General features: G+C 41.2%; 1 long non-coding RNA gene across 1 annotated transcript in view; it reads right to left on the minus strand.

Moving 5' to 3' along the window:
* Nucleotides 1-9,958, minus strand: part of LOC141570173 (uncharacterized) — a 403,207-nt gene that overhangs the window by 60,647 nt on the left and 332,602 nt on the right. The gene's annotated exons all lie outside the window — the stretch shown is intronic.

Below are 9,958 nucleotides of genomic sequence, written 5' to 3' on the forward strand. Positions count from 1 at the left end.
ACAACCACCACCCTGCCTCAGAGGGCAGCTGAGACTATTCTGATTTGGCCATCACTTCTAGACCCCCAGAATTTCCTGCTAGCTAACTGCACATACTCCAACATGTCACATCATTAACCTTGAATTAATGCAATTCTACATTTTTACAATGGAGTTTTTGGGAATTGTGGAAAATTTTTCACAACATTATAATAAACTGTTTAGACCATCATTAATCTGACTCATGCAATATAATTTGATAATACTACTATGATTAATGCAATGCTCTTACCTAATATTGCTTCAATTCTTCAAATTGAGAAAATCTTTGGTGACTATAATTTGTATGGCCACTGTTTCTCTAAAAAAATTTTTCAGGAAATTTTGAACTTTGCCTAAGAAGCTAGGAGTAAAGGGGATGGCCAGATGCGGACAGGCATCCTTCTGAGAAGCACCTGCCTCTGTTGAGAACTCTACGGTCTCTTGGCAATGGGAGGCTACTCTGCTGTAAAAAGGGGACAGACACCAGACTCTGCTGATGTCTGCCCCTGACAATCTGAGAATACAGGAGAATGTGGGGGTTCAAGAGTCTCAGGCTTATTCACCCAATGTCTCCATCTCATGTCTCAGGGTCCCACAGTTCTTCTATTAGGACACTGACTTGGGATAAGGTAACTGTAAGATTATGCATTTTCAGATTTTCAGTATAGTCTGCTCTCTGGCTGCAAGGGAAAAGGGTGACTTTCATGCTATACCTTTAAATTGAGAGTTAGAAAAAATATAACCTCTCTTTTAAAATTTTTTTTCAGGATTTCTGCAGTGTGAGTCAACAAATATTTTCAAACAGGGCCAGATAATACATATTTTGGACTTGTGAGCTATGTGGTAGCTTTTGCAATTGCTCAACTCTGCCTTGTAGCACAAAAGCAGTCATAAACAACATCATCAACAAATGATTATGGCTTTGTTCCAGTAAAACTTTATTAACAAAAACAGGTGGTCAGCCTGCAGGCCATATTTTGCAAGCCCAGATCTGATGCAACTATCAAAAGCTATCCAACTACACACTCTTTAATTGCTCTTTTCCTCGTTCTGTTTATGTGCCACTGCTACTGCATAAAGCTGCACCTCATCCCACAGTGAGAATCTTTGCAATTTTAATACCATTGCCTGCCTCGGCTATGACACCCCATTTGCCACCAGCAAAACGTTCCTTATCACTGCCTGATCAGTGAGTGAATGGTCCCATCTAAAGGATCTGCTGATACTCATTGTTTTAGACTCAGTTGAGCCAAGAAAGCAGAACCTGAGAAAAGGACTTGTGTGCAGGCTGACCTTGAAGGGGCAGGGAAGGCAAAGAGAAGGTAAACAAGTTTAGGAAACTGGAGAGGAGGTCTGGCAGGAATAAGACAGAAAAGGGGGAAGCCAACTGCATTATTGAAGGACAACTGGGGCTTAATTCTGACAGGACTCTCTGAAGAGATATTTATAATCTACACTGTCTCCCAAGGGACAGAAGAGGAGCCAATTCCCATTAGCCCCTATTCTGGTCAAAGGCTGCCACGTGGCTGTTGATTAATTCTACTGAGCTGCTCAGTTGCATCTGCACAACTGTCATTCTGCAGCTTCAAGGAACCCCAGATGAGACAGCATTCAAGACACAGGGTGGGGCTGAGCTGAAGTCCTGTCAGGTTACACCCACCCCAAATTTAGACTGACCAGGTCCTGAAAACAACAGGCAACATGGCAAAAAGGCAAAATTTATGTAAAACCTAGCAACTTTAACTTTGACGCAATTTGTAAGCAGATCATTAACTGGTAACTGTAGAAAGCCTTCTTGCGTACCCTTTTTTAATCCGTTGCCCTGCACTTTTGAAACTATTTGCCTCAGTTCTTCGTACCCTGCTTTTTATCCTGTATCCCCAATGATCTTTGACTTCCTTTTCTTGCTCTAATTAATTGTGTCATAAACAGCTTCAACCCACATACACCACCATTTCTCCGCTTTGGTATACCACCCAACAAGTAAGACGATCTTTCTATAGGTCGGTGCAAAAGTAATTGCCGTTTAAAAGGTTGAAAATAAGTGCAAAAACCACAATTACCTTTGCACCAACCTAATAAATGAAGAAAACCAACCTGCTTCATTCATTGAAAAAAAAATGTGTGCTCATCTCATGCTTGACTGTTGTAAGTATTCTATGGCAATGAGAGAAAACTCTTGGCCAGAATCCAGTACATGCAGTCTCCCTGATCCCTTTGACATTTCTTCACCACCATTTTCAAAGTCCCCGTAATCAGGTCCATTCATCCATTGAAAGTCCTATGCCAGTCATATTTCTAACCCTTGCAACAACTCTTCAAGTCAAGGATTGTTGTCTCTTGTTTATACCTGAGGAGGCTGAGGTTTAGGGACAATGGATTCCCTGAAGCCACAAAGCAAGGATGTCTTGGAGTCAGAATGCAGATTTCCAATGTGGTTTTGCCTCCCAGCTCTCAGCGCATTAAATGCAGGAGACAGAAGGGCTCCACTGCTTTTGAAGGACTTCCAACTCTAATGTTGTCAACAGCCCATTGCTTAGAGAGATTGCTTAGGTCCCAGCTTCCCAATACGCATGAATATACTAACTATATTGGTGACACGTGTGTGAGATAGCTCTCTCCTCAGTTCTCAGAATGCCTGAGAGCCATCTGGGACAAGAAAGCTCTCTCGGTCAGTTTCCTGCAGCAGCCATCTTTATCTGTTGACCCCAGTGGGCTGTGCATGTATAATTTTCTATGGGTGTAACAGAGGAGGAAAGAAAAAAACAAAAGTCTGGAAACCGAGATGAGATGTAGAAATGTTTGGATGTTTGGGAAATGACACTTGTGAAACAGAGAGGAGTAAATCTCTTAGTTCAAAGATGAACAGAAAGAGTTAGGCTAGACAATGTGGAAAGGAATGGGGCCACTTATGAGTGTGTCTGTTAATATTAAATGGAATGGGGTGAGAGAGGCTGTAAAAGAAAGTCTAGGTGAAAGGAGGCAGGAAGAAATAGTGTCAAAATGTTAGATGGTGGGGAAAGTGGAAGGGCAAAGAAAAGAGAAAAACTGGTAATTGAGATACCTCAAGGACTGATAGAAACAAATAAAAACTCATAGACACCAGATGGTAAGGGGGGAGGGAGGTGGTAGAAGAGGGAAAATGGGGTCAAATATACGGTGATGGAAGGAGAACGGACTCTGGGTGGTGAACACACAGTTCAATATATAGAAGATGTATTATAGAAATATGCACTTGAAACCTATGAGGTCTGACAATTAAGTTTGCAAACTTCTTGCAATGATGCTGCTAACTTTTTTGATATCAGACGGATTATTCATTATGAATTTGTACCAACTAGACAAACAACTAACCAAGTTTACTATTTGGAAGTGCTGAAAATGCTATGTGAAAAAGATAACCTGAAGTTTTCGCCAACAATTCATGGCTCTTGCATCACAACAATGCACCAGCTCACAGGGCACTGTCTGTGAGGCAGTTTTTAGCCAGTAAACAAATAAGTGTATTGGAACACCCTTCCTACTCACCTGATCTGGCCCCCAATGACTTCTTTCTTTACTCAAAGATAAAGGAAATAGTGAAAGGAAGACATTTGGATGACATTCAGGACATCAAAGGTAATTACAGCTCTGATGGCCATTGCAGAAAAAGAGTTCCAAAATTGCTTTGAAGGGTGGACTAGGCACTAGAATCGGCGCATAGCTTCCCAAGGGAAGTACTTTGAAGGTGACCATAGTGATATTCAGCAATGAGGTATGTAGCACTTTTTATAGGATCAGTTTGCGAACTTAATTGTCCGACCTCATATATAATTTTACTAACCAATGTTATTCCAATTAATTTAATAAAAATTTCTTTTTTTAAAGCTGTTATTAGGAAGCACAGTGTAGGACTTGGAAGACAGTCAAATGCCAGTGATTCTGAGCTACTCATTCTAATTGCCCTAGTAGATTGCCAATGAACCTCAAAACTTCAGAATTCAATCACTGGTTATCAATAAGATACAAAGGAACGTTGTAAAGTCATAAATAACTTCTTGTAGGAAGGAAACTTAGAAATCATCAAATATTGTTTTTTTATCATTGGCAATAAATAATCACTTCCAAAATATCTAGACAATTGACTTCCAGTCTCTGCTCAAACAACTGTATTGTGGGGCGGGAGGAAACTTAATCAGGTGATGATAAATGACAAGCTGGGTAGGAGGAAAATTAGTTTAAAATTTCTTATTCTGCAGTCTCATGCACCTCCTGCTGACTAAAACTGTCTACTTAGGATTCCAGAACTTATTGAGCTAGAAATACGGTGTTAATATTGATTCATTTTCAGTAATACAGCTTCCCTGAAATATGATTTTAAATTCACTTGACATTTGGAAGTCATGTTGTATTTGGGTTAGTCAAACATTTGCATGAAATATTGGCTCTTACGAGCAATTTTAAATTTTATCATTTGTCGCCACCTGGTGGTAGAATATTTTCTCACTTTTTTTTTTTTTTTTTGCACTTTAAATTCTTTTTTTATTTGTTGCTATAGGAAATCTCTACACCAAGAAAACGAGTTAACTTCAGCATTGAGAGTCAAGCATTCATGTACACTAAGGATATTGTAGGTACTTAATAAAGATCTGTTCAATGAATGTGATTTTGATTTTAGTGGATGGCAATGTCTATGATCTTTTCATTTGAATTGCATAAAGCTCTCAAATGTGATTAATAAAAGTGATCCACAGTATTATCTTATCAGTGGTGTTTTTCGTTTTTTAAAGTTTAATTGATTTTTGGTTTAAGCTAATAGAGCTACATGATTGAAAAGTTGTTGGCTAAGGCATTATTTTAATAATGTAAATATATTTAAAACCACAATATTTAAAAGATATTTTCCATGACACAAAAAAGTAAGAAAAAAATAATAAAATTGTATTAAATATGATTGAAAAGGTATATAACCTTTTGCAAATTGATGATTTGTACCATTAAGAAAAGCTGAGCTGTGCATCATTTGTGGTATACAGTCGCCACCTTGTGGCCTGAGAAGATGTACTAAAGGCTGTGAAACTTTTTAAGGTGGAATTTTCATTGCCAGAAAATTGCTGTTTAGAATTTAAATAAAATTTAATCATTGGAAACAACAGCAATAACAAGTCTGACAACATATTTACCTATCAAACAATTAAGATAGTTAAAATGCCGAAAAGCATTTGATTAAAAATGATGAGTCAGAGTCATTTCTAAGCCCCCAATTTGGCAACATTTTAGGCAAGACATTTAACCATTTGAGGCACAATTCAACAGCTGCTAAAAAAGGGAAGCGAATGGCACAGATTATACTTTTCTCAGTTCTTGCAAATGTGTGACTTTGGGGTTGTAGCAATTTGAAATCCAAATGCAATTTACATTAATTTTTCTGTTTTCAATATTTGTTATGTTTCTGGGTATATAACCTGCTTAAAGTAGATGTTTTGTATCTATCTTCTCATTTATGATCAAATGAAATATCCACTTTTTCAACATTATTTTGGCCATATTTTCCCAAAAGAAGTACTTATGCTGAACAGCTTTCCCATTTCTAATTGATAAATCCTATGATACAAAAATATGAATCAATAGCATTACATGTTTATGAAATATATACATTAATCATTTCTATAGACAATGTTTACACTAAAACAATGCTAATAGCTCATGTATATTACCAGATTCCGTCATTTCATAGCTACTTGTTGAATACTTAATTCAGTATAGACTTCTTGAGAATTTATACAAACAGTATACTATGTCTGTAATATAAACAAGTGAAACACATACAAACACATAAGGTATAAATAAAATTTAAAATTTAACACTGGTTTCTTTTACTTTAAAATACATGAAATCTTTCATTTTCTCTCCTACCGTGTTTCCCCGAAAATAAGACCTAGCTGGACCATCAGCTCTAAAGCATCTTTTGGAGCAAAAATTAATATTAGATCTGGTCTTATTTTACTATAAGAACGGGTATAATATAATATAATATAATACCGAGTCTTACCTTAATTTTTGCTCCAAAGGACGCATTAGAGCTGATGGTCCGGCTAGGTCTTATTTTCGGGGAAACAGGGTAATAGAGGATAAGAATCCTTTTAAAAGGTCAAACTGTTCATGATAAGAATATTTTTACATCAACTATTTTAACTTTTGTTAGGTCATCTCTACAAATAAAAATTGGTTAAGGTCTATAAACTAGAACATATCAAGATTTATGATTATATAAGCACATATGTATTCGATAAAAAGAAAACTAGAAATATGCTAGGGCTTAGGACAGCATGTGCTCTTTTGGGTACGCGTTCAAATCAAGGAGCAAACAGTTTACAAGAGGGGGGAGTGTGAAACTTACTAACAAGGACCTACGACCACATGTAATTTTTAGTAGTCCCATGTACAAATTTTACTTCTTTTGGTTTTGTTTCCACAGTAAAATACTTTTCCGATTCACAATTTGTTAATAAATATACACATGTTATATGCATATACTTGTGTAATACCACAAACACCCAAAGAGTGCTGGTCTTAAAAGAGAAAAGTAAGTAGATTGAATGTTCTGAGCATGGATGCAGTTTTTCAAGCTTAGTAATTGGCAATTACTGAGTCCATGCCTCTGTTGAAGCGATTAAAAAAGAATCATTTCCCAGAACTACAGGTGCAGGACAGATTGGAGTCATTATGCAAAAGAACAGAAATCTGGAGAGAAACCCAGTGACTGAAAAAGTCATGTTCCTAGCCATCAGTTTGCCTTTAGCTCTCTGTTTTTTTTGTTTTGTTTTGTTTCGTTTTGTTTGTTCAGCTCTATTTGGATATACAACATGAAACATGCAAAAATTATAATGGATCTGAAATAAACCATTCAAGTTTAGAAATCTATGTCTTGAATTAAACTTCTAATAAGAATGCACTGGGGACAGAAATGGACTAAATGCCAAACTTGCATTCATATATTTTAGAAGCTAATGTTGATGTAGGGGAGGTGACAGTTTAGAGTATATTTCATGAGTTTTTAGAAAATTACACATTCTCTTCTGGTCTTCTGAATTTCCCATTGTGTCCTAATTCAATGGACTCACATTTATCCTAACTGGTCTGTTATGCCTTTGGGCCCCTGGGGCCACCTCAAGTATCAAGTATCTGAAATCTCATCTCAAAGCCACTCGGAGGCCCCAACTGCTGGTCATCTTAAATTGTTGTCAGAGCCCTCTTCCAAGAAAGAGGTTTGAAAATGTAATGATGGCTTTGTGGTCATGTTTTCATAGTTCTGCAGCCAATATCTTGTAAGTGTAAAATGCTTTTCCTCAAACGTTCTCTCAAGTATCTAACCTTTCTTCTAGCTAGAAAGAGCAAAGGAAATGAAATTAAAATGTAATGTTCAAAAACTTCTGTAACAGAGGAGGAAAATGTAAAAAATGTCTGGAAACCAAACTGAGAAGTAGGGATGTTTGAATGTTTGGGAACTGACACTTGTGAAACAGAGAGGAGCAAATCTCTTGGTTCAAAGATGAACACAGGGAGTTAGGCTAGACAATGTGGAAATGAATGGGGGCTCGCATGAGAGTGTCTGTCACCATCAAATGTGAAGGAGAAATGGAATGGCAGTGAGAGGCTGTGAAAGAGAGAGCGTGAAAGGAGGAAGGCAGAAATGGTGTCAAAAGTTTAGATGGTGGGAATGTAGAAGAGCAAAGAAAGGAGAAAAACTGGTAATTGAGATACCTTGAGTTGCTGTTGAAATATATATATATAATTTCTGGGTTGATCATTCAGCATTTAACTATGAAAATGACCTTAGAAAAATAAAATTATGTTTAAGAAGGCATCAATTCCTAAGTGTGTGGGGACCATGGGGTTGTTAGTAAGCCCTTTCAAAAGTGAAGAGATTTTGTTTCTCTGTGCCATTCTTTCTCATCTGATCTTTCCTAGAGTGGAAAGCGGGGTTTCGGGGGTTTTATTTTTTAAGTAGGCAGTCTAGAACACTGAGAGAAAAAGATGAAGTTGGAAAGTATTCTGAAAGCAAAAATTGGAATTGGGAAGTATTGGAGGACTGAAGGGGACGCTTCTGGCTGGACAGAATGAAGATGGGAAGATCTGCGGAGGAATGAGAAATGGGCCGCGATAAAACGTGGTGAAAACTGAGGGGCGGGGGTGGTGAGACTTGGAGACCCGGTTAAGGCCAGGAAGTGGAGCGCGCAAGTGTGAAGGACTCGGGTCGTCTCCGGGATTGGGCGGTCGTTCTCACCATTGTCCCCGTGGTTTTCCGCCAGTGGAAGCATTGTGAAACATTTCCTTCCTCTGTGTCATTGAGCCCTCCCTCCTTTTCGATCGAAGAGCTACTCAGCTTTTTCTTAGGGACCTAAAGGTAGAGAGGCTCAGCTTTTCTTGCTCTTGTAACACGGATGCAGCCTTTTCCCTTCCTGATGGGAAGAGGGAGGGGTCTGGGAAGGAAGCCGATTTTCTAATTTCCCCACTGCACACTTTTCCATTCTCAGCGACCCCGCTAGCCCCTAGGTGGAAAAGCCGGGTTCCTTGACGTTGCTGCCAGCCTGGCCTACGTCCTGCAGCTCCTATGAGGTTGAAGAAGGGAGGCTGGGCGGGAGTGGGTTATTTCTCGAATGAAGAGAAAGCGCAATTCCCTCCCTAGGCTCTAGGGAACTGAACCGCGTTCCAGATCACCTATTCCGGAAGTGTGAACCCGGGCCCCCACAGAAAAGACTCTAAGGGGGGTTGGGAGGGATGATGGTGGAAGGGGTGGGGTGAAGGTCAATGAATACGTATTTCAAAATCCAGAGCCTGGGAAGTGTCTCCTGGCTCTCTCCCCACGACAAGCTTTCTAGGGGAGGCGCTGGGCCAACCAAGTTTTCCGCGAGAAAAGTTGGGGCTGAAGAGACAGCACGCGTGGCAGGCTTGGGAGATGGAAAGATGGGGTGGGATATTTTTCTAGAAAGGGCAGCTCTGCCTCATATCCCAGATTGGGGAATAGGGGGCTGGGGCGGGGGGGGGGGAGAGAGAGAGAGAGAGAGAGAGAGAGAGAGAGAGAGAGAGAGAGAGAGAGAGAGAGAGAGAGAGACAGACAGACCATGCCGGGACAGCTCCAGGACAGGGAAATCTTGGAGAAGGGACTTAGCTTTCCACCCCGACCTTCCTTCTGGGAACTACAGCCTAACGCGCGAACTGCGCGCACAGGAGGGCCAGCGGGAAGGGAGGGTGGTCCTGGAAACCAGCATGGGGGAAAGCGCGGTAGAAGTGAGTACCTTCTGCCCGCAGCAGGCCCAGACATACAAAGTGCTGGTCACAGCGCCCCTCCTGCGTGTTCCGCCCCCAGATTGACGAGCCCTTGGCGCGGAGCCAGCGCGGAGGTTGTCCCCTCCCCCGCCCCAGGCCCGCGGGGCTGAGCGCAGTCTAGCATCGACTTTAGGGGGCGGTGTCTTCGGGATGGAAGGGCTGCCAAGAGGGAGGAGGAAGGGGAGAGGAGGTGGAGACGCCTTTTCATCTCAGGCTATAAAAGAGCAGCCCGGGGTGCCCGGTTCTTACACTCGCTGGAAAGACGCTCAGAGCCAGGGGCCACTCCAAAGCCAAGTCGCGCTAAAGGGCCGAGAGGACAGAGCCCTGCGCAGAGGCAGCAGCTCCGTGGGCAAGGCGAAGGCCGAAGAGGGGCTCCAGCCACCGATCCTCGCGTGGCCCGGTGCCCCCAGCCCCGGAGGCGTCCTAAGGCGCTTCTTGTCCCCGCAGGAGCCATCCTGCCAGCGCTTGCTGAGCGGTGCCTCCAACTCTGCGCTAGAAGAAAAACTTCCCGCTCGCAGGCAGAACTGCAGCGCCTCCTCCCAAGTGACTCCGGGAGCCCTGTCTGCGGTCGGCTCTGCGCGTACTTTCAAAGAATAATAATTGTTAACTTTAACCATCCAGAGAGAGG

This window comes from Rhinolophus sinicus, chromosome 17 (genome assembly GCF_057876585.1).
Source record: "Rhinolophus sinicus isolate RSI-liver-muscle chromosome 17, RSI-T2T, whole genome shotgun sequence".
NCBI lineage: Eukaryota > Metazoa > Chordata > Mammalia > Chiroptera > Rhinolophidae > Rhinolophus > Rhinolophus sinicus.